At 45.5% G+C, this 24,392-nt stretch overlaps 1 long non-coding RNA gene across 2 annotated transcripts in view; it reads right to left on the bottom strand.

Moving 5' to 3' along the window:
- Positions 1-3,127: 3,127 nt before the first annotated feature.
- Positions 3,128-24,392, bottom strand: part of LOC137206830 (uncharacterized) — a 42,697-nt gene continuing 21,432 nt past the window's right edge. Inside the window, exons 1-2 of one of the 2 annotated variants that reach the window (XR_010934843.1) lie at positions 7,652-7,743; positions 3,128-6,566 (exon numbers count right to left, since the gene is read on the bottom strand). This is a non-coding gene — a long non-coding RNA (uncharacterized lncRNA). Of the gene's footprint in view, positions 6,567-7,651; positions 7,744-24,392 lie in introns of those variants that run through there. The other variant, XR_010934842.1, reaches the window with a different exon arrangement.

Genomic DNA, 24,392 nt, shown 5'->3' with positions numbered 1-24,392 from the left:
TGTGGTTGTGTTTTTTTCTCTCAGCATAATTCCTGGAGATTCATCTAATTTTTTGCATGTATCAATAATGTATTCCTATGGAAAACAGTGTGGAGGTACAGAGATTCCTCAAGAAATTAAAAATAGAATTACCATATGATCTGGCAATTCCACTGCTGGGTATATATCTAAAGGAAATGAAATCAGTGTCTTGAAGAGATAACTATATCTGCACACACATGTTAATTGCAGCATTAGTCACAACAGCCAAGATATGGAAACAACCGAAGTGCCCATCAACGGATGAATTGATAAAGCGGCTGTGATACACACACACACACACACACACACACACACACACACACACACACACACTGGAATACTATTTAGCCACGAGAGAAAAGGGAATCCTGAAATTTGCAACATTATGCTGAGTGAAATAAGCCAGACAGAGAAAGACAAATACTGCATGGCATCACTTATATGTGGAATAATTTTTTAGAAAGTCAGACTCATAGAAATAGAGAGTAGAAAAGTGATTTCCAGGGGCTGGTGGGGGCGGGCCGAGAAATAGGAAGAGATTGGTAAAAAGGTACAAACTTTCAGCTGTAGGATGAATAAGAGAAAAACAATCATTTGTTCCTTTTTATTGCTGAGTAGTACCTCATGCTATGTATGTACCACAGTTGGTTTAAACATTCACCTGTTGAAGAATATCTGTGCTATTTCCAGTTTGGGGCTCTTACTAATATAGCTGCTGTATACGGGATTTTGTTTTTTTTGGTGGACATAAGTTTTCATTTCTCTGAGATAAATGCCGAGAGCACAGTGGCAGGATCGTGTAACACTTGCACGTTTAAGTTTATTAGAAGCTGCCGAACTATCTTCCAGCGTGGCCGTACCATTCTACACTCTCACCAACAATGACGGATTCAGTTTCTCCATAGTCTCACTAGCATTGAGCGTTGTCACTCTTTTTTATTTTGGTCATTCTGATAGATGTGTAGTGATATCTCATTGTGGTTTAATTGGGGGGATCTTTTTCACTACAAGTTCAATTTTTTAACCGTTAGAGGGCTATTGAGATTATCTGCTTCGTCTTGGTTGAGTTTTGGTAGTATACAGCTTTTGAGGAATTGGTCGATTTCTTCTAAGTTGTTTAATTTATGAGCTTAAATGAAAGCTTTGTAGTATTTCCTTATAACTTGTTAATGGCCCCAGAATCTTTAGCGATATACCAGAATACGTAGTGATCTTAGTAGTATATCACATTCTTCATATTGGCGATTGGTGCCTTCTCTTTTAATTTTTGTCAGTCTTGCTAGAAATTTTTCTAGCTTCCTAATATTTCATTGTGTGGCTTTGAAAGAGTTGTATAGTCCAAGTGTTCAACAGTAGGGAAATGGTTCTTCCTAAAAGAAAACTCTCTATGCATAAACGTTATTTCCATAATTTGTATTCTAAATCATAGGGTGTATTCCCAGAGTGGAAACAGTGTTTCCAAGAGTACTTTTTTTTTTTGCGGTACGCGGGCCTCTCACTGTTGTGGCCTCTCCCGTTGCGGAGCAACAGACTCCGGATGCGCAGGCTCAGCGGCCATGGCTCACGGGCCTAGCCGCTCCGCGGCATGTGGGATCTTCCCGGACCAGGGCACGAACCTGCGTCCCCTGCATCGGCAGGCGGACTCTCAACCACTGCGCCACCAGGGAAGCCCGCAAGAGTACATTTTTAAAGGTTCCCAAGTAGTACATCTTGACAGTGTTCTGATTATCAAAAGTTGTGTCACAAACCACCCTACACTTGGTGGCATAAAGCAGCAATCACATATTGTCTCACATGTACTGTGTTTACTTGAGTGGCTCTCACTCAGAGTCTCTCACATGGTTGCAGTCAGACCATGGCTGGGGCTGGAGTCACATTGAAGGCTTCCTCATTCACGTGCCTGGTAGGTGACGCTGGCTGTGAACAGGGGCTCAGCCATCCTATTGACCCGAACAGCTACATGAGGTTTTTCCATGTGGCCTGAGGTCAGACCTGTAGCTGGATTCCAAGAGCAAGTGTCCCAAGAGAGAGCCCAGACTGATGCTGTCTTGCCTCTTATGACCTAGCCCTGGATGTCACACATCATCACTTCTGCCAAATTCTATTTGTGAGAAGTCAGTCACTAAGACCGGCTCATATTCAAGAGGAAGGGAATTGGACTTGATGGATGGAGTGTCAACAGATTTGAAAACATATTTTAAAGTCACCACATAGAGGAAGGAAAAGAGTGGGAAGTGGCTGGCCAGAGAGGGGAGAAACATGGCAGATGGAGCTATTATAAGTACTCAGTGGCCAGCTCTGTATGCAAGAGAAGAAAAGGTAAGATAAACCTCACCTATTGCAGGGTAGGGTTTGGTAGGTGAGCTATGGGAGTAGCCCTCTGCAATTTGCATAATGACATCCGGGAATCATAAAATCCCTTGACATGAAAAAGTGGCTTCTTTCAACCAACGGGGTGAATTCTGCATTTCTTATTAGATTAGAAAGACTAAATTTCTCTAGAAATTTCTGGACTAGGTGGAGAAATACTATGGCTGTGGTGTATTTTTGCATACACCCATGCTTTAATAAGCTCCTCTCCACGTAAAACCTTATTATATTTCTTAGAGGAATCAATGACAAGTTATTGAATGTAGCACCCGGAACAGAACATTTCCAGTGGTATTTGGCATTATAAGAGTACAATAGGGACATTGTGAGATCCTGACTAAGGTGGCCTAAATGTTCAGTTCGAATATTTCATCCCTGTAATGACTCAGGAAGCGGGAGGGAGGCGTGATCTTGTGCTAGCAGTTTTCCTCATATATAAAAACGGCATGTCTCATGTCCTGATTAGATGATGAATGTAGCTTTTTGATGGACGATGCACTTATTTTTTTGTTCCAAAGCCTCCTACCTTTTAGGAGAATTCTATGTAATAGGTTTAATAATTAAACTAGGCTTGGATGTAGACAGAAACAGCGTAGTCTACCGACCACTGAACTTCAAATTTAGACTCCCTGTTTTGTCCTCTGTCTCCATTTATGCTACATGAAATTTCAGTTGGGTTCTTCAGCTTTTCAGCTCAGTCTAGGGTAATAAAACATCCCTCAGTCATTTTCAGGCAAAAAAAAAAAAAAAGATATAATAATAAAGAGTGTCATTTTCTAGGGATTTTTAAAAATCTAGTCTATAGTCATATCCAAACACTAAACTATCATTCCCTTATTTTGTTTTTCCTTCCCCCAGATCAGCCCTTCCCTGGGCAGTTGGGCAGAGGAGCAGTGTATCTTTACCTTCTCCCTTCGTTTTCACTCCATCACTTTCTGGATGTAATTTGGGTCTCTGCAGGGCTGGAAAGAAATTAGGGAGGAGAGGCAAGGGGCAGGAAACTTCTTTCTTGACTGATACCATTGTGACTGTCATTGGATCTTCTGGGTGTAGCAATTCTCTTTTTCTTGGGGACTTTTGAGTGTTCTTTGGAGACACTTCCCCCATCACCAGGAATCCCTCTAGTCTGCATTTCCCTTAAGTGGACAATTCCTCCTTCCTCTGGTTACTCACAGCTTTGCCCTTCACTCCGAGCCTGAAGTCCACACTCTGTTGGGGTCACCTTGTCCCGGTTGGGAAGGGTCCCGTTAGCAACTCTACGTCCGGCACACAGAGACCGCCCTAGCTTTTGCCCTTCCTACTCTGGCCTTTCCAGTATAGTCCTGTCTTGGCCGTGGGGCCAGGCAGTGAGACTTCAAGACCCACTCCACAGCCCCTCAGGCACAACTGGATCAGGCACCTAGCTCCTAACGACCCCGACTCCAGGGTCGCATGGAATACCCTCACGTGATGCTCTCCCAGCCCTTCTGATCTGAGGCCCCCCCATGGGGAGAGGAGGCAGAACACACTAATGACTCTACAAAGCAATCGTCCTTAACCAAATTCTCTATGGGTAGCCTGTGTCGTGGGACCACTGCTGGCTGAAGCAGGCTCGCCATCTCTTAGCACGTCCTGTGCCTGGTGTGAGACCATGCATCTTAATTAAGGATGTTCATGTACTCGGCAACTCTCATGCTGTTCTTGGCCTCTGTCATCTCTGCAAAAAGTCTGAGCAACACAGTAACATCTATTTAAACACAATTTTTCTTTGACATCTCACTTTACTGGAGATACTGTCTAGGAAGCAAGAAAAAGAAGACCCTAAGAGAAAGAGACTTGGCGGGCTCCTGAAATGAGGGATGGTAAGGAAACCCTACTGTTTGCTTCAAGCCTCAGACAAACCATTTCATGTGATCCTCTTTTTGTTTGTTTCAAATTATATTTATTCTATTATTAATAGGGTTAAACTTCTTTTTGAATGTCATTACCCATTTTTTATTTCCTTATAAATTGCCCATTAATGAGCCAAGCCCATTTTCTTATTGGTTAATAAGAGCTTTGTATCTTTTTAAAATTAATTAATTAATTAATGGCTGAGTTGGGTCTTTGTTGCTGCGCATGGGCTTTCTCTAGTTGCTGTGAGCGGGGGCTACTCTTCGTTGTGGTGCACGGGCTCTAGGCGTGCTGGCTTCAGTAGTTGTGGCTCGCAGGCTCTAGAGCGCAGGCTCAGTAGTCGTGGCACACCGAGTTAGTTGCTCCGTGGCATGTGGGATCTTCCCGGACCAGGGCTCAAACCTGTGTCCCCTGCATTGGCAGGTGGATTCTTAACCACTGCGCCACCAGGGAAGCCCTAGCTCTTCGTATCTTAAGGACCTTATCCAACCTTTCATTAGAGGCATTTTTATTTATTTCAATTTTTTTCCAAGTTAGGAGCTTGGATTTTATTTAATGGGTAATGAGAAGCCATTGGTGGATTTTTATGTATGGGGATGACATGATCTTATATTTTGATTAAAAAATGCTTCAAATATCAACTATCTTGAGGCAGAATTCACACACAATTAAATGTACTTATTTTAAGTCTACAGTTTGATGTCTTGACAAATTTATACATCTACGTAATCACCACCCCAATAAAAATGTCTAACATTCCTATCGCTCCAGAAAGTTCCCTCTTGCCCCTTTACAGTCTATCCTCCCATCCACACCCCAATCCCAGCCCTCAGCAAGAGCTTCTGTAAACCTTTCAGCCAGTTTCCCCTAATGTTAACATCTTATGTAACCAATTATACCTCAGTAAAGCTGGGGGGGAAAAAAACTATATGAAATTAACAAAACAAAACAAGTGCAATCTTGAATTGGATCCTGGGACAGAAAAAGGACATTAGTGTGAAAATAGTGAAATCTGATTAGAGTTTGTATAATAACTTCATGTGATAAACATCTAAGGACAGTGTAGGCTCTTTGTTGAGTGTATCTGCCTCCTGGGATCCAGCATGTTTGTTAGGTGCCCAGGTATCAGTCACTTGAGGTTAGGACCAGGGTGAGGCTCTCTCCCACCCACGGAAGAGCTGAACCACGACAGCAGTCCCTTTTGTGACAAATGTAAACTAACTGCTTTGCAAGGGTGTTTCACGGACTCTGTCCTCATGCCAGATGGACTCCAACTGGGGATAAAGTTGCACTGATTGTCCCCTGGGGATAACTAGAATTTCAAAAAAAAACTCCTGGAAACTCTCCACTAGGATATATATTTTTTAATGCCTTTAATGAGGAGACTTTCAGAGACGCAGCCTGGAAACTGGTCAAGGCATAATCCTCTGGTTGACGACAGGCAAAGGAGGCACTTAACCAGGTTGTAAAGAGGGAGAATCTGCTGGAAGACTGGCTGGGGCACAGCACCCTGGCTGAACTCTGCTCTGGGAGGCCCTGCCAGCAACTTCGTCAGGGTACGAGAGACCCAGAGACGGGCCAGAAGTTGCTAGGAGAAGCACAGTGGTAAACAGAGCTTTGGCCCCTCCCTGCCCCTTCCTGACATCTTTTCTGCAGATGCAGCTTCAAATGGAGTGATTGATCCTAGATTTTTTTTTTTTTTTCCCTCTCTCTGGCAGAGCCAGCCAACTAGTTTAGACATTTCTATTAGATTAGGAGCCAGGAAATGAGAAAAACTCTGCCTCATAAAGGAATTGTTCTCAGGTCACATGCCTGCCTGGTAGAAACGCAGAGAAATAAACAGGAATGTTTTGTTTGGGGGGGAAACCAAATGAATGATCACCTTTGTGACGTGGCTGTTCTTCCTACCACCTCACACTCCCTCTGGCCCTCCCCACCCTCCCCATTCTTCCCCAGCCGTCCTGCGGAGTCTTCAAACGCGGCAACCTTAGAATCATTGTCACGGGATCACCGAAGCACAGAATCTCAGCATCTCAGAACGTTAAATGCTTGATGTAGTAGAACAGCATGTACTCTGAGTTGGGCAGGACGAAGGTACAAATCCTAGTTTGCTGCTCACCAGCTGTGCGGCCGCAGGAAAATCAGCCAGCCTCTTGCAGCCCGGGTGTACTTACCTGTAAAATAGGGACGGAGGCCACGATGATCAAGTCGGATAACGCCTCCGTAGCATCCACCACAGCGCACACGATAGGAAGTCAACCACCTCGAATCCCTTGAGATTAGATGTTCAGCACCTTGAAATCCTAGAATATTAGCAATTTAAAAAAATAGGCACTTTCTAACTCAATTTCCTATGGCATTTATTAATTTCCTCTAAACAATCTGTAGGCTGCCGTGTTCCTTTAAAAAAACAGCATTCAAATCTGGAGTGGTCTGACCCGTGCAGAATAAAGAGGGTCTAATACGACAAACACCAGAATGATAACCTTGGTGAGCTAGCCAAAACCCTCAAGTCGGAGCTGAGGTCCCTATTTGTTGATATTCATGCAACTGTTTCGGGAGCTTAAGTGGAGCAGTTTACCTTTATTCCGACTATATTCCATCTCATCAGATGTGACCAGCCAGTGCGGACATGCTATCATGCCTCTCTTTCCCACCCGCTCCCCATCCAGGGGTGGAGAAGAGATTCTAGATGAATTACCTTCCAAGGCATTGATTAGCCACATTCGCTGATGATCATTAAAAATTCTTTCACGTGGCTGTGACTTTCTCTCTCTGGCACTCTCCTTTGCCAAAGCTCTTCTATCTATGCTCCAGAAACTGGAAGCCTAGCAAGTAAGGCTTACCTCTCTTCTCCCCATTCCATGTAAGAGGGTTCAGTTGAGAGCAAGCCCGGCTGGTCCTCCATGCCCTGTTTTTCTCCTACGTGGCATCCAGGGGAGGGAAAGGGGAGAAAAGGCACCAGCAAACTTCATGACCGTCCTCTGATTGATTCTCCATTGGGACTGGCTGGTGTAGGGAGAGGGACTCTGATCTAAAGACATATGTGTCTAAGAATTTAGGATAAATGCTTTTTCCTGTGGTCCAACAGAGCTTAGCAGAGCTCTGTTTGCGGCGGGGGGGGGGGGGGGGGGGGTCCAGGCTCCATGCCGGGCTAATGTTAGTCACTTTGCTTTGCCCTAGAGAGGACATCTCCTCCAGAAACTCATCATGATGAGTGCCTAGGGTGTTTTTCAGAATTAGAGCATTCTTAGGCTTCATACTACCCCACGAACACTGGCACAACCTCTTGATGTTTCAAGTCATTGCTCATGGTCAAAGTCTTTACCAACGGTTGAACAAGGTAGGGTGAGTTTAGGCCCTGTAGAGTATAGCTAAAGAATCATACCTTGTGCCTTATAATCATGGAACTTCCAGAAACTGGCATTCATTTCCATCCTGTATCCGGGCGGTCATCCACATCTACTTGGATATATGCCTAATTACAGGAAGATCACTATTTGGTAGACATCCACTTAACATCTCACTAATCCTTAAAGTCAACTTTAAATTAAAAAGTATCTGTATTCTTATAATGAAGAGTATTAGTCAATGCCTGAGCTCAAAGCAGTAAATTCATATTCAAACCACTCCCTCTGCTGTATTTGCACGTGATAGATTATTGCACTTGATAGATGCTCAATAAATATATGCTTAATAAATTTAATAGTGTTGTTTACTGCCCTGAAGGCACAGTGGGTCATTTTCATATAAGTGGCCACTCATGTCGGGAGATTTGAAAGATGTATTATGTCAGTACAAGAAAATTTTCTTTCATTCAATTTTCTCAGCACTTAAATAAATAAATACTATCCTGCCAGGCAGTGTGGAAGATGCTGGGAAAAATATAACTAAGAAATGTCCTTTGACCTTGAGGATTCTAAATTCTCAAGTAAGGAGAAAGGATACTTATTTTTTCAATATGACAGAGTTATACAGAGCAATGTACCAAGTGTCATGGGAGTGGAAAGCAGAGAAAAAAATCTAACACACAGACATAGAACCAACCGAGCACACTTAGGTTCTCCTGTGATGGGGGTTGAGGATGTTGATACCAACCCAGCATAATCAGGTATGATCATTCTGCCATCACTCTGTTCCTGTCTCAATCACTGGTGTAAGCAATGGCTAAAACCCTGAAGTAGTCTGATCCCCAGCTCCTCAGTTTCCCAAAGGTGTGAGTAGTTCAAGAGCAAAGGGAAACCTGAAAGTCGTCATATGCAAGTCATTAGCAAACACCAAACATCTCTGGTGTTCCAAGCCTGGTAGTGGGAGGACAAAGAGATGTGACCAACAAAACCCTTGCCTCAGAGAGCACAGAGTCTGGTCCCAGACACTGACAAGGAAATAAACATACCATGCACAGAGCAACAAAACCCCAAACACAGACAAACATAGTGTCTTACAATATATTTCTTCTTACATGTAAATTTACTTATGTGAAAAGTCTATGGTGGACAGTCTGATTTAGAAGGAGGAAGAAAAGTAGAAAAGGAATCTGCTGAGGGAAATTCATTTTTGCTTTTGACATTTTCTTCTTACTTAAGATTCCTGTGTGTGGTCTTGATGCCTGGAGCTGCAGCAGCCATCTTGTGAACATGAGGAAAAGCCAAGTGACTCCAGAGATACCAGCCCAGCACCCTCACATCACTGAGCCAATGAACACACCCTGGAAGCACCTTCCCAAAATTTGTGTTATATGAAAAATGTAATGATTTTCTTGCTCAGGCTGCTGTTAGTCTGATTTTATGTTACATGTAGTCAAAAGCATTCCTAAATGATGCAAAGTCTTACGAAAGAAAAAACTTGAAATTTTACATAATAGATAGCTAGCTAGCTATATATATACATATACACATATGTGTGTATATATATAATTAATTACCTTTCATTTAAAGATTACATGATAGAAAAACATTAAGCATGTAAACACATGCATGTAAGTAAAGAACAGGCACGGCCCCTTTCCTCGTTCATATGTACTGAGGATGGAAGGTATCACTACACTTGTAACTGGAAAATCTCAGCTTGCTCAGTTACTAGCTTGGTAGACTAGATTCATTCAGTCAGTTATCTCCAGGGGAAGGACAGTATTTCCAAGGGAGTGAAAGTATATGAAGAAATATAACTGGACATGAGATTGTCCTGAAATATCTGGGATAGATGGCAAATCGTACCTAGAATGTGTGTATTTTGCGTTACATGTGATTGTCTCTGTCTACTCACATACAAAGATGTTGGAGTTCCCATGTCAATGGCTGCTCATGGATAGTTCAAACACCTCCTGCCCGCCCACTTCACCATGCAAGCAGCAGTCCCAGCACTAGGCTCCTGGCCAATAACAGACCTTCTTTAAAGAGCACTGGGGACGCTTAAAGAGGAGTTCTGTAGACATTTGAGTGCCTGTTTAAGGCCATCTCTTTAAATACCCCAAAGATGTATAAAGAGAGTGTAGGATCTAAAAATGTTTTTTGCCTCAAGAAAAGTACTAATAGACTTCCTATCACTTAGACTCTCTAGGATATCTTATTCCCTGAAAAAATTTTTTAAAAGAGTATCTTATATTCATAGCATTGCCCTCTGTGTGCCTTTGTTTCACCATGACTTGAAAGTATCATTTTTCTCCCAAGAGCTAGTTTTTCCTAGTGTTTTGAAATAGTAGAGTCTTTTTATTTACTGGAGTGCAGAAAAGGGATTTCATTTTTTTTCTCAAATAGAAAATGTCTTTCCACGAATCAAGCACATTCTTGCTACCTAAAAACAGTTTCAGGCACAACCCCTACGCAAAGCATTTACAAGTTCATAACTCTTGTTGCAGGTATAATCCCCCCTGGCAGGGACAGTCCAGGGTAATCCTTTGGAAGAAGTAGCTGCTGACTTGGGAAATGCTGCAATTCTGCAGGGTCGGGCAGATCAAGGCATTAGGCCACGTGCCACCGAGTGGCAGAAGTGGAAATTCTCAGTAAGTGATGTTGTGATGTGCTGGAAAACAGGTTAGCAGGAAAGAACACATGGGAAAACAGTGGGATGCAGGAGGATATCAGAAGACAGGCTTCAGGTCGCAGAAGCGGGGGCGATGTTGAGAGGAAAAGATGAGAGACTGCCCGGGCTGGATCCCAGCCCCAAAGCGCATCCAAGGCACCAACTCCTTGATGTGAGATTTTCCTGGGCACCTGCTAGGGGCAGAGTCAGAGGGTGCAGCCCAGGACCAGACCAGAGAGATGGTGAGCTAGGTCGGATGTAAGAGATAAACAGGCAACACAAAGGATGGAGCAGGAATGTGAGTACTTCATTATAAAGCCCAAGTCTGAGAATAACTGGTAAGACAGGGATGGGTAGACAGCAAAGAGCCCAGTTAGTGGCAGGGCCAGAATCCAAAGGTGGGTCTTATGAGACCTGAATCAAAGTGAGAATACGGACATACGATGGGTCTGTCGTGCAAGGTCAAAGACACAGAAGTGGGTCACAGAAAGACAGCTTAGCTCGAGAGCATTGGCTTAGCTCCCGGGCAGGATTCCTTGGCATGAGACAGCCTATCACAGCTACTCTTCATCACACCCAACTCCTGCTTGCCGCCGTTATAACCCTTCTCTTCTTCCTGTTTCCTCTATGTCTTCCTCTGGCGGCACACCACCAATAGCCTTTCTACCTACAAAACCCACCCCAGCAGTTAATGACTTAAAACAAATCCACTTCTGTGCATTGGATGGGAGCTTGCTGACTAGGACCCCTTAGCTCGGCTGTGATTCATGGGAGGCGATTCTGGCTGCAGCCAGTAGTTTACAGAAGTGGCAATGCCTCAGCTTTGGGGACCAAGACAAGATCATCTCCTAGAGCGAGGCCTTGGACTTATAAACAAAGTAAGACCACTTTCTCATTGGACATGAAGTTCTCCTTAAGAGATAGAGTGTATGTCCAATAGGTCTCAACAATGACAAGAACAAACCAGAAGGTTCTGCCCTCAACGCCATGAGTCAAGGGTCTGTGATGGGCAGCCAGTTCAGCTGAGTTACCTCAGCTTTCGAGAAAAAAAATGTATCGTCCTTCTAGTTGACCTGTCAAGACAAAGGCCCTTGTATAAGACTAAGACAGTGTCAGATGCACATGGCAAAGACTTGGCACAGGGCTTTGTCTAGGAAGGACTGCTTGATGCCTTTCAATGTAGCATCGACTCCACTGTCTACTGGTACCATTTTGTCTTTGAACTTCAGCTTCAGTATTAAGTGTCCTGTCTTATTTTACTGTGCCTGAGACCACTTCTTGCTCTCTTTTTCGATTCTCCAGACATCCTGAAATAGGCCTTATTCCCCCAACTCTGCTAGATTCTATCTCCCCGGCTGAGTTCTGCACAGAAGGGTTTTTTTTAGATTAGTGTCCAGCTGCCTACCTCTGCCTACTGCTGCCATCTTGGAATTCTTGTCCACCCCTCCATTCATCCATGAGGTATTTAATGAGCACCTACAATGTGCTAGGCGCTGGGGACACTGATATAACCCCTAACGCTATGTTGTAGTCATTGGCAGAGACCTTTAAATATTCCTGATGTCAACGACCTGGCTTCCTTGTCCTTCTTGCCAACTGGCAAAAGACGTGTGGCCTGTGGTTCCCGTGATACTGAGTGTGGCTTAGATTAAGCCAGGCAGGAAGAAAGGGAGGGTCATGATTGGTGCAAAGAGCTGTGCTCATCTTGTCACTTCACTCCACCCACAGCGGGGCAGGCACAGCTCTTCTTTATGTAGAAATCGTCACTGTGTTTTGTCCTCTGCGCCTGCCAGGGACACTCTTTCTCCAATACCCACAGCGCCTTCCATCACCTCTTAAGGTCTTTACTCAAACGCCGCCCTCTCCATGCAGCCTTCCTTGATGGTACATCAAAAATGTCAAACACCTTTTCTCCCACGACATACCCCCTTCCCCTGCCCTGCGGTATCTCTCCCCCGACTGCTATCACCGTGACATTCTCTATATAGTACTTATTCGTTTGTCATTGTCTCCTGCGTTAGAACATTAGTTCCAGGAAAGCAGGGTTCCACCTGTTTTATTTGGTGCTGTCTAGAAGTGCAGCTGGCAGAGTAGGTGCTTGAAGAACGTTTATGGACTAAAGAAAGAAGAACGTCTATAATCCATTACACACTGGCCCAGGGACTCTCGCTCTATTATCTTATTCAATCCTCTCTCCACCCTGTTGTTATCCTTCATCTACGAGAGTCAGAGCCGTCATGTAATGTGTGTGAGGTCCCTTACTTGCAAGATATGGGCCTGGGATGTGAGCCCACGCCTGCCACCAAAGTTACTATATTTCTCGGTAACATACGTGGCCTCGTTGTGAAGATAAACAGAAAGATGAGGAGACAGAGAGAAAACAACAACACGCATCTGAGCCCTGGTAAATCCAAGTAGCCTATTAAGAGTTCCACGGCTGGAAAAGCATCATGACCATTTTTGGTTTTCGTTTGTCCATTGAACCGTCAAGGACAGCTTCACCAAAGTGTGTTCCACGACGCGCCTACATTATGAAGGCCCAGAGAGAGCCTCTGTGGATTGGGGCCATTTCTCCATAGGAATCACATGTCACCAGCACCCCCATGCCGCTGGCTTTTCGGAGCTGTAAATAGATGAAAGATGTGTAAGACACACAGTACTTGCTAGTCTGCCCGAGGGGAGGAGGAGAATGCTACCCAGCACATCAGGCCTGTTTAAAATCCTTCTTAAGGAAATGCATGATTTATGAGCCATTTAGAACACAGCACTGAATCCCCGTGTGTCCTAAATGAGTTCGACAGAGAAGCAGTTGTCAGTAGGCAAGATGTGGGACCTCTGTGCATGGCTTCCTCTTCTTGTTTCTAAAAGAGGAGGGATGGCAAAGCAATCTTAGGGCTAAAGATGGGAAGGAGAGGTTGCTTTGAGAGAAGTATGATTTAACCTTCCAGCCACGGAATTTGAATACCTTCAATTGGACAGTTTTGTTTTTAATTTTTTATTGAAGTCTGGTTGATTTACAGCGTTGTGTTGGTTTCTGGTATATAGTGAAGTGCTTCAGTTTTGTCTATATATACACATACACATTCTTTCTCGTATTCTTTTCCATTACGGTTTGTTACGGGATATTGAATATAGTCCCCTGTGCTCTACAGTAGGACCTTGTTGTTTATCCATTCTCTATATTAAACAGTTTGCATCTGCTAATCCCAAACTCCTAATTTATCCCTCCCCCCCACCACCCCCCTTCCCCCTTTGGTAACCGTACATTTCTTTTCTATGCAATTAGACTGTTTTGATGTTTGATAGTGTCACTGAGACTTAGCACTATACACAAAGAGCTCAATATTAAAAGTGCCAAGGTTGTGAAGGGCTTGTTTAGTTTACAGACAAAAGCAAGCATCCTATCAACATCACCTTGAAAGCACCTGCAGGCCCCATGTGCTGCTTTGAAGTCCTCTTAGTCTCTGGACCATAAATCCCTCCCAAAGAGACCCTGCAGGACTGTCCCTTAGGTCAGCACAGGGCTGTGGTTGATTGATAGTGACTCTGCATTCTGCTGACCAGCCAGGTGACCTATAGAACATAAACTTCTCATCTCTTGATTTTCTCAACTGTAAAATAACAGGGCTGGGCAAGTAAAATTCTCCGGACTGTTCAACTAAAACATTCCTCGTTCTCATGACACTTGTGGTTGACATATTACATTATTTTGACGTATCAGTAACCCTGACTGCCCTCCATCCCCACTTATTCTGAATGAGAATTTTCTGTCTTCTCTAACTTACCCAAAATGATGGCTGATTATTTGATACGTTCAAGAACGATGAATAAATAGGTGGTGACTGAGACAAGGCCACTTGCTAAGTGTCCGCTGGTAACTTTTCTAATTTCTCTAGGTCTCAGTGCTTCTAAGCCTTGATTATTTACAGGAAAAAAAAAAAAAGACAAAGTTGCTCAAGAATGGGTGATGTAACAAATAACTAGGACACACTTCACAAATAGCGTTGGGTTTCTCCAGATTTAAATACAGCAAAAGACTGAACTCTAAGGAACAGTTCAAAACTGTTGAAAGGGAGCCGTCTTGGGTATTGAGCCACAACTTTGGGTGAGTTTGCGGGCGGCTCTGACAGCGAACCGCACCGTCATTGGCTTTCTGTGTCCTTCTTCAGAACGATAAACTCGGCTGCAAGAGCCCGCTGCTGGTACAGCTATTGCCAACGAGCTAATTGAGTTTGTTGGCCTTGAAAAGGCATCAGTGTAGTAATGCGATGAGGTAATGCTGTGTTCCTGTCCTCTGGTTTCCCTCTCTGCCATTACTGAGGCTTTATTTATGAGACTGGAAACAAAAGCAAAACACAAGTCACATCGTTAGCTGTGACTTGGGTGAGGCTGGAAGAGAGCGTGGCTTAGCTTTCCTTTGTTTTCAAATACATCTGAGATGCAGGGGTTCCAGCTGAGCAGGGCAGCCCCGGAAGGCAGGTGAGTGTGCCGCCGCTGGGGTTCCTGAGGGTCTGATGGGCGTGGCTCCAAGAAGATCACATGCCCGGGGTTGACATCTGGAAGTAGGGAGCTGCAGACTGAGAAGAGGCTGGTTACACAACCATCAGTTATAAACAGAATCAGAATGGCACAAGGCAAGGTGAAATTGACCCAGCAGACAGGGAGATCAGTTTGGAGCGAGGGGAGGGCGGGAGCCCCTCTGACCCAAAGTCGAAGGAAGAGGAGCATGTCTGTCCGGCTGCACCATGGAGGTGGCATGTCTGTCACAGGCCAAGCAGGTGCCATGCAGGGAAGTCCATCAGGGCTGCGGAAGGAAGAGCAGAAATAAACCCAGGCAACGAGTCATCGGAAATTCACTGAGCCTCTCTGTGCCAGAGGCTGGGCTACAGGAAGCCAGGCAGAGCACCTGCCCTCAAGGAATGTACCTTCTAGTGGTGAAAAAGGATGAATGGGGCACAAAGACAGACGGACCAATGGAATACAAAAGAGAGCCCGGGGCTTCCCTGGTGGCGCAGTGGTTGGGGGTCCGCCTGCCGATGCAGGGGACCCGGGTTCGTGCCCCGGTCCGGGAAGATCCCACATGGCGCGGAGCAGCTAGGCCCGTGAGCCATGGCCGCTGAGCCTGCGCGTCCGGAGCCTGTGCTCCGCAACGGGAGAGGCCACAACAGTGAGAGGCCCGCATACCACAAAAAAAAAAAAAAAAAAGAGAGAGCCCAGAAATAAACCCTCAATAGTGGTCAAATGATTTTCTTCATGAGTGCCAAGACCATTCAATGGAGAAACAATACTTTTTAGCACATGGTGCTGGGAAAACTGGATAGCCACAAGCAAAAGAATGATGTTGGACCCTTACCTTACTTACATCATCTACAAAAATTAACTCAAACTGGATCAAAGACCTCAATGTAAGCGCTAAAACTGTAGAACTCTTCAATGAAAACATAGGGGAAAATGAACTTATGGGTATAAAAATAAGTGGAAAAGATCACTTCAGCAACACCCAAGTGGGACAAAGAAGATTGAACAGAGAACTGGGCGGAGCTGGAGAGGCTGGTCAGGGAAGTTGTCTCAGGGAGGGTGTGACAGAGTTGAGCTCCGAAAGATGAAAATGTGCCAGCCCTGTCACGAGCAAGGGAAGTGCTCCAGGCAGGAGGAAAATAAACCCCAAAGGCCTTAAGAAAGGAGCGGGCTCGATGCTCTGATGGTCCGTGTACCCAGATGTAGGTAATGAGGGAGATGAACTGGGAGACAGAAGCAGGGACCAGATGATGGGGGGCCTAGGGGACCATGGTGAGGAGTTTACATTTCACTCTCAGGGAAGCGGGAAACCACTGGAGGGTTAACCAGGGGAAGGACAAGGTGTCAGGCCTTTTCGCTGTTGTGTGGAGTGTGGCTGATGGGAGGAGAGCATGGGAACTGGGGGTCCAGCAGGCGCTTGCTCAGACCAGGGCTGCAGCCGTGCCGATGGTGAGAGGTGGCTGCGTTCTGGACATTCTGGGGGGACGTAGAGCCGATGGGGGGGCTGACTAATGGGTTGGATGGAAGGCATGAGGGAAATCAAAAAGAAGAAAACTCAAATCCCAAGATGCTTGGCCTGAGCAACTGTGTAGATGACGGTGGTACCACTTAAGGAAATACAGAAGTTTGCGGTGGGGCTTGATATGTTTGAGGAGAAGTGCAGTAGTTAACATGGCTGGAGCCACGTTAAGACAGCTTTCTATTAGGCCTCCTCATGGAGAATTTGAGTAGGCCGTTGGATTCATGAGCCTGGAATTCAAGGAAGAGGTCCGAGGTGAAAATAAAAAGGCAAGATGTATGTGTGTTTGAACATGAGTGTGTGTGTGTGTATACCTATGTTCATACAGACACATGACTGAATAATACATGCACGCATTGGAATGATACATGTCTGTGCGTTTGTTTACACACACGGCTTTGAATAATATATGTGTGCGTGCAAGTATACCATGTATGGTATTATGTTATAATACAATATGCTGTATATAATCAGAGTCCTGGGAGTGATTGAGATCCCCAGGGCCAATGCCAGACCTGGGTGCACTCCGGGTGGGACCCGCTGGTAGAGGGAAAGACAGCAACAGTGATAGAGAAGGTATGGTGAGTACAGGAGTGGAATAGAAGGAAGATCAACTGAATCTTGGAAGCCTGGTGGCTTCGAGGACACCATTGCTGGGACACATAGCTCGCTCTGCTCTCTACCAGGGGTTGGGAAGTGGTAAGCCCGAGAGGCTTGGGCAGAGAAAGCCAGACGAGCTTCCCGGTCTCCTCTGATTGGGGGTGTGTCCCCACCCCTCCCCAGCACAGGGATTTGGACCCTCTCAGCGCTCCATCCTTCAGAATCGTGCAGCAAACAGCCTCTCAACGCCACTCACCCGGGAGGCAGGAGCCCCGTAGCTCACCAGGCTGGTTTAGCACAGCACCTAGGCCAGGCAGCCTTCCGATGTCCACATGTTCACTGCGGGAGTCTGGGAAGGGGCAAGGACTGGGAAGAAAGCCCCAGAAAGAGTTCAAGAACGGGAAGTGTTGATCACTGACTGCTGGCAAGATCTGGACTGGGCTCGCAAGCCAGGCCCCCCTCTCCACACCCCAGCCAATCTCCCTTCTTGTCACGAGACCGGAGATTGAAACCAGGCTCTGCTTCTCTGGAGCTGTCCAGCTTTTGGAAAAACCACCCGATTTGTGTGAACCTCGGTTCCTCACACCTTATGGAGGCTACTTGAAGACAACAGGAGATGATGGGATAAAGTGAGCAGCGCCCAGCAGGTACAATGCCTCTGAGAATATAGGATGCTACTTCAGCCTGTTCTTCACAGAAATCCTTCTGATAAAATTCATAATGAAGTAGAAATATCCATTATGAGCTGTATCCTTCTTTGTCCAAATGCAGGGAACAGAGCCTCTAAATCTACCCTTGGGACATCTCTGATCTTGCCACCCGATTCTTTAACTTCTGCGCCATAATTAACCCCTTTTTGTGCCGCCTCCTCTTCAACTACACACTTCGTGCGGTGACCACCTCGTGTAGCAGCTACTTCACGTCCCCAGGAGTGCACATATTCCCTGAGCGAATAAATGATGGTGATATTTGTGGCCTGACACACAAACATCACATACACACACACACACTGAGTTGCAAAGAATGAGATCATTAAAATATTTTTACAACACACTGCACAGCTGTATTGTCTGAATCACTACTTGACAAAATGGGGGGAAAAATCACGGAATTGGATTCTGTGAGCTGAGCCTAAACACGTGGAGAATGAAAGTCCTGTTTGTGCAGAGAGGGGAGAGGAAAAAGTGCTTGCTTCCTAATGGAAGACAGAAATTTCTGCGAGAGGAGAAAAAAGACAACCGAAAACAAAAGCAAGATGAATCAGTTTCATTCTGAAAGGAACACAGTGAAACAATGGTGCTAAATGAGACGGAATTCCTGACAAAGATCTTCTCTGTTCTCCAAGGGCTTTTATTGTGCCGTGTGTGCCGAGAGTTATGTTTTATCTTCCCAAAAGGAGTCAGCGTACTTTATTTTCTGCGCGGTACCTCTCTCTGCCTCTCCTCCCCACTTGCTGAGATTTAAGTCAGCTATTGTAGCGCTCTATATCTGATCAGCCTTAAAGATCTGAAAAGCCCTGACTTTGCAAGAATAAAAAAAGGCCTCCGGTCTGACAGTGATAGATCCCACTTGTCCCCTCGGGATGACATTCCTGCACTAGGAAGACCACAGATCCTTCCGATAACAAGCTACAGCTCCTGCTCGCCTGCGTCTTTATGCAGAGGTCAGGGCACCTGCTGGAGAAAAGGAATTGCCCGGCGAGCTCTGGCTACTTTTACCGAGCCCAGCAGGGATGCTGCATATTAGATGGGACAGGTTTAGGGTGAAAGGGATAGTAGAGATACAGCCTTTGAACTCAAGGATGTTATCATGGAAAACAAGATTTAAAACACAAAAACGGGGCTTCCCTGGTGGCGCAGTGGTTGAGAGTCCGCCTGCCGATGCGGGGGACGCGGGTTCATGTCCCGGTCCGGGAGGATCCTACATGCCGCGGAGCGGCTGGGCCCGTGAGCCATGGCCGCTGAGCCTGCGCGTCCGGAGCCTGTGCTCCGCAACGGGAGAGACCACGACAGTGAGAAGCCTGCGCAACGGGAGAGGCCACGACAGTGAGAAGCCCGTGTACCACAAAAAAACAAAAAAACAACACACAAAAACGATCCTTTTAACTTAGACCTAAATCCCTACTCAACTACTTTCAAGAAGTGAGCCTTTGCCTCCGTAAATCTCAGTCTCCTCATATCTAAAATGGGACCTCTGTCACAAAGTGAAGGAGGTCATGCCTGTGAGGCCCTTATCACCGTAGTAAAGGGCTGGAAAGATACCACTTGTTGTTATTACTTTTAGAGACTGTGAGATTTTTATATCCCTAGCATTTCTTGGAACAGTTAGTGATTAATACCTTTTTATCTTTAATGAATGAACAATTAGAATAAATTAGGCAAAGAGAATTGCATTACTCTTCTGATTAAAAGCTTGGTACCCAAGGGATAAAGTCCAAACTCTTTAGTGTGGCTTTGCATCTGGCCCCAAACTCCCCTGCCAGGCCCTGCCAGGCCAGGGAGAGCTCTGCAGAGCCATCCCCAACTGTACGTGCCGGCTGAGCTACTCACGCACCTGAACTTGCCTTGCATCTGGAAGTCTGCACACAGCATGTGTTCAGTCTTTCCCTTCAGCACCTGTGAGTGAGCTGGAGACCTTCTATACAAGCTTCCATGCCCAACCCAAATGCCACTTTCCCTATGTACGTTTCCTTTCACTGCCCCAGATGCCCCAGATGTTTCTCTCCCCTCTGGGCTCACACCGTGTTTTACAACAGTGCTTTTTATAGTGTGGTCCCTGGACCTGCAGCATCAGTATCAGCAGGGAACTTACTAGAAATGCAAATTGTGAGGCTCTGCCCCAGGCCTACTGAATCAGACACTCTTGGGGTGGGGCCCATCAACCTGTGCTTTAACAAGCCCTCCAGGCGTTTCCGATGCAAACTCAGATTATAATAGAAAACCATCACTTTATGCAAACTTCTACTCTAACATGTCTCACAGTGTATTAAAGTCACTTGCCTAAAAACAGGACTGTCCTCCTTGCCTCTCAGCCAAGTTATTTTTCTTGTCTGTGTCCTAACATTTCATTGAGTTACAGCTGATAGACAATATTACACAAGTTACAGGTGTACAATACAGTGATTCACAATTTTTAAACGTTAAACTCCATGTATAGTTATTATCAAATATTGGCTATATTTCCTGTGTTCTACAATATACCCTTGCAGCTTGTTTTATACTGAATAGTTTGTACCTCTCAACCCCCGACCCCTCTATTGCCCCTCCCCACTTCCCTGTCCCCACTGGTAACCACTAGTTTGCTCTCTATATCTGTGAGTCTGCTTCTTTTTTGTTATATTTCCTAGTTTGTTCTGTTTTTTGGATTCCACATGTAAGTGATATCATACAATGTTTGTTTATGTCTGTCTGGCTTATTTCACTTTAGCAGAATAGCCTCCAGATCCACCCATGTTGTTGCAAATGGCAGAATTTCATTCTTTTTCATGGCTGAGCAGTATTCCATTGTGTGTGTGTGTGTGTGTGTGTGTGTGCACGCGCGCACGCACGCGTGCACCACATTTTCTTTATCCATTTATCTGTTGATGGACACTTAGGTTGCTTCCATGTCTTAGCAACTATAGATAATGCTGCTATGAACATTGGGGTTCATGTATCTTTTCAAATTAGTGTTTTTGTTTTTTTTCAGATATATATCCAGGAGTGGAATTGCTGCGTCATATGGTAGTTCTAATTTTAGTTTTTGGAGAACTCTACATTGTGTCCTAAGTTTCCTCATCTATAAAAATGGGCATAATCATATTACCTTGCAGGAATGCTTAAGAATTAGAAATAAGGGCTTCCCTGGTGGCGCAGTGGTTAAGAGTCCACCTGCCAATGCAGGGGACACGGGTTTGTGCCCCGATCTGGGAAGATCCCACATGCCGTGGAGCGGCTGGGCCCGTAAGCCATGGCCACTGAGCCTGCGCGTCCAGAGCCTGTGCTCCACAAAGGGAGAGGCCACAACAGTGAGAGGCCCGCGTACCGCAAAAAAAAAAAAAAAAAAAAAAAAAAAGAATTAGAAATAATACATATAAAATATAAGATACAGTATCCCAAACACTAATCCCCCCCTGACTCCTTGACCCCTGACTCCCAACTGTTTATTCATGTTGCCTAGCCTATCGGTCATTATATAAAACTTTCCACTGCCTTGAAAAACAGACGCAACTGACAGGTCTGTCCCCAGGTGGAGGGAGTCTGTTAGGCTTTTGGGAATTGAAGGAGGTGTCCCAGCATCGGCAAGGAGAGCTCAAATCATTATAAGTGAGTTAAATATAAGTTAACAGGACATAACTTTTCAGCAAGAGGCTGAGACTGGGAGGAGAGAGAGATCATTCATGACTATATACAGGCAGGGATGAGTCAAGCTGAGGTCAGGTAAGGACGAGTTAGGGGGATGGGTAGGGGGCTATGCAGTCATCTGGGCTGGGCTGCCTCGCATGGAGTTTTCTCTCTAACGGTTAGCTAGTGTGCAGAAGATCCCAGAAATCGCACTGTTTGCCCATGAGCCTGGTTCTGAAACTGTGGAAGCACCTGGATGATGGGATCTCTCTGCAGTCCTGCAACAGGTAAAGTCTCATTGCAGCTTTGCTGGCAGAAGTGTCGGTTGTGCTGGTTTGGTTATGCGTGTGATAAATGCCAGGGGGGCAGGCAGGGCCTGCAGTGATCTGGGAAGACTTCCCAGAAGTGAACCATGGGGATAAATGAGATGAAAGAGATGTGGGATTCAGGTGGGCAGAGAGGGCTCAGTCAATGTCCCAGGGAGGGGAGCAGCCTGGGCAACCTCTATTATGTTCCCTTATAGCGATGTTTGCTTCTTTCATAGTGCTTTTCACAATTTGTAATTATTATTTGCTTAATCCTGGCTTCCTTCTCATTCTATGCATTCTAGTAGGGCAGGAACCACGTCTAATTTTCTCATCATTTTATCTAGAGCTGGGTCTGGCATGCGGTAGGTTCTCAACATACATTTTCAGTATTCACCCTGATGAACTCCATTGACGTAAACAAATGAACTGACATATTTCAAGTGTGATGAAGGACCAGGCTGGCTGACACCGAGGGTCTGTGCTGGTGAAGCAGCAGCAGGTGATCAGGTAAGGTGGGGTCTGATTTTAGAAGGCTTTGACATTTTTGCCAGAAATGTTGGACTCGACTCCATAGTGAATAGAGAATTGTGAGCTCCTGGAAAACAAGAACTATTTCTCACCAATTTAGAACATTCGTTGGGTACCCAGACCGTGCCAGACATCACACAAAACTAAATCAGAGAGCATCTCAGTGTTAAAGGAGATCAGAGTCTGGGCCGCGACAGGCATTTGTGGTGTATGTAAGCAAAGACGGCATAAGGCAGGAATGACGAGTGCCGCACGGGAGAAGCAGGCAGACGGTGCAAAAGGAGCTCAAAGGGGAGACTTTGACGTTCCACTGGGGAAAACAGAAAACCTTTCAAGGAGCACGACATGTTTGAGCTGGACGTGGAAGGAGCAGTATTCAAACTTGGAGAGCTGAGTGTTTAGGGAAGAGACAGTGGCCGTGGAGTTGGGGATGTAGGGAGAAAGCAGGTGGTTGGGCTTGTTGACTCATCTCTGCCTCCCCCCACGACGTCAAGCATGATGCATTGCACGCTGCTGGCATTTCATGAGCCTGATGTCTGTTGGTTTATCACTGTACGTCCTTGAGCAGGGGAGTGACGGGGGAAACTGCAAATAGTTAATACGCAACTTCATCAGAACTGTAACTAATTTTTCACCAACCCCAAATACCACTCAACTTATAGTGGGTGCTATAGGTTGGTCCATCAAGTGGCAAAAGAGAGGATGGTTTATGTGTGTGGGATATGAGTCATTTCATACAGCCAGAGAATTCATACAGGAACTATATAGGCAGGCCAAGACAGCCATGCATGAGTTTACACCATATCGAGGATATCATCCTAAAAGCAGCAGAGAGCTTTTGGAGAGTTTTAAGCCAGGGGCATAGGATCAGACCTGAATTTTAAGAAGATCACGTGCCTGGCTTACGAAGGATGGGCTGTAGTATCGGGTACTCTTCCCCCTGCTGCCATAGTAACTACACTTTTTCTCTCTCTGCATATCTGTCTTTCCCTCCCACCAGAGAAGAGGAAGTTCCTTGAGGTCATGGAGTGGATCTTATCCACCCTTGTGTCCAAGTGGTTGTCAAATAGAAAGCACTCCGTATTAAATTAGCAAGATTGTAGGGAAGGAGAACCATCGAGCAACAATTTGAATAATTCAGGGCAGGAATGACAATAGCTTAAGCTAGGATAGCATTTGGAAAAGATGCAACATGGGAGACAGATGTCAAATACACGAATGGTAAATATAGGGGACTTTGTGACAGATGGGGAAAGGGGTGACAGAGAGGGGAAGTTAGGAATGATTTAGGCAAACTAGTGGATGGCAGGTGGCCCTTTGGGACAAGAAACAGGAGAAGAATCAGGTTTAGAGAAGCACAGTACAAGTTCTGTCTTGGACATGCGGTCTTGGGTAAACCAATGGAACTTTGAAGGAGAGAGGTCTGAAAATGGGTTGGATTTGCAGATATGGGGCTCAGAGGCAAACCTCAGCTAAGGAACGTAGTGACTCCCCAATCAATAGAGTGATGGATGAAGACATGGAAAGACCTGAAATCACTCACACCCTAACAATTGGGGTTACCTACCCTTCTCATTTTTGCCACCTGGTCCATTACAAAGTGGTGTCTCAACGTTGTTCTAATTTCCGTCTCTTTGACTCAGTGAGTTTGAGCCTTTATTCGTCTATTCATTGCCTACCTGGGCTTCCCCTTCTGGGTATTGCCTTGGGATATCTCCAGCCCATTTTTCTATTGGTTTTCCTTGTCCTTCTGGGTTGGTTTGAAGGATCTCTTTGTATATTCTAGAAATTATTCCCTTGACTGTTGTAGGCATTGGAAATATCTTCCCCCCGTCTGCCATGTATTAAAGTTTTATTTGAGATTCCTAGCTCCTGCAAGGGGAAGGCATACATTAAAAGAGCCCCAGAAATACAGAAAAAGAAGCATATCTTGAGTAAGATAATGAGTTGGATACTGGACAGGTTGATTGAAGAGGGGGGATTTTGATAGGCAGAGCTGGAAGGGGGAGGGAGACGTGCCCCGAGGCCTGCTCCAGGGGGCCCCCTGTCAGAAAAGCCCGGGTGGGGGGGGTTGGGTGGGCTGAGGATCAGTAGGGGGTGGGACTGAACTTGAATAGGATGTTTATGTTGACAAAGAGATTGGGGTGTGGGTGAGAGGCACTTGGGCTCTAACGGGCAGCTAATGCAAATCCAAGAACTTGGTCTTCATCAGTGGTGACGGATGTCCAGCAGAGACACCTGCCCAGAAACATCCTTTAGTGAGCTGAGTCTGCAAATGGCACGGAGGGGGCTTGGGGCAGGGACAGACTGAAG

The sequence above is a fragment of the Pseudorca crassidens genome, chromosome 15 (genome assembly GCF_039906515.1).
Source record: "Pseudorca crassidens isolate mPseCra1 chromosome 15, mPseCra1.hap1, whole genome shotgun sequence".
Classification (NCBI taxonomy): domain Eukaryota; kingdom Metazoa; phylum Chordata; class Mammalia; order Artiodactyla; family Delphinidae; genus Pseudorca; species Pseudorca crassidens.
This window is presented reverse-complemented; position numbering and strand designations above follow the sequence as displayed.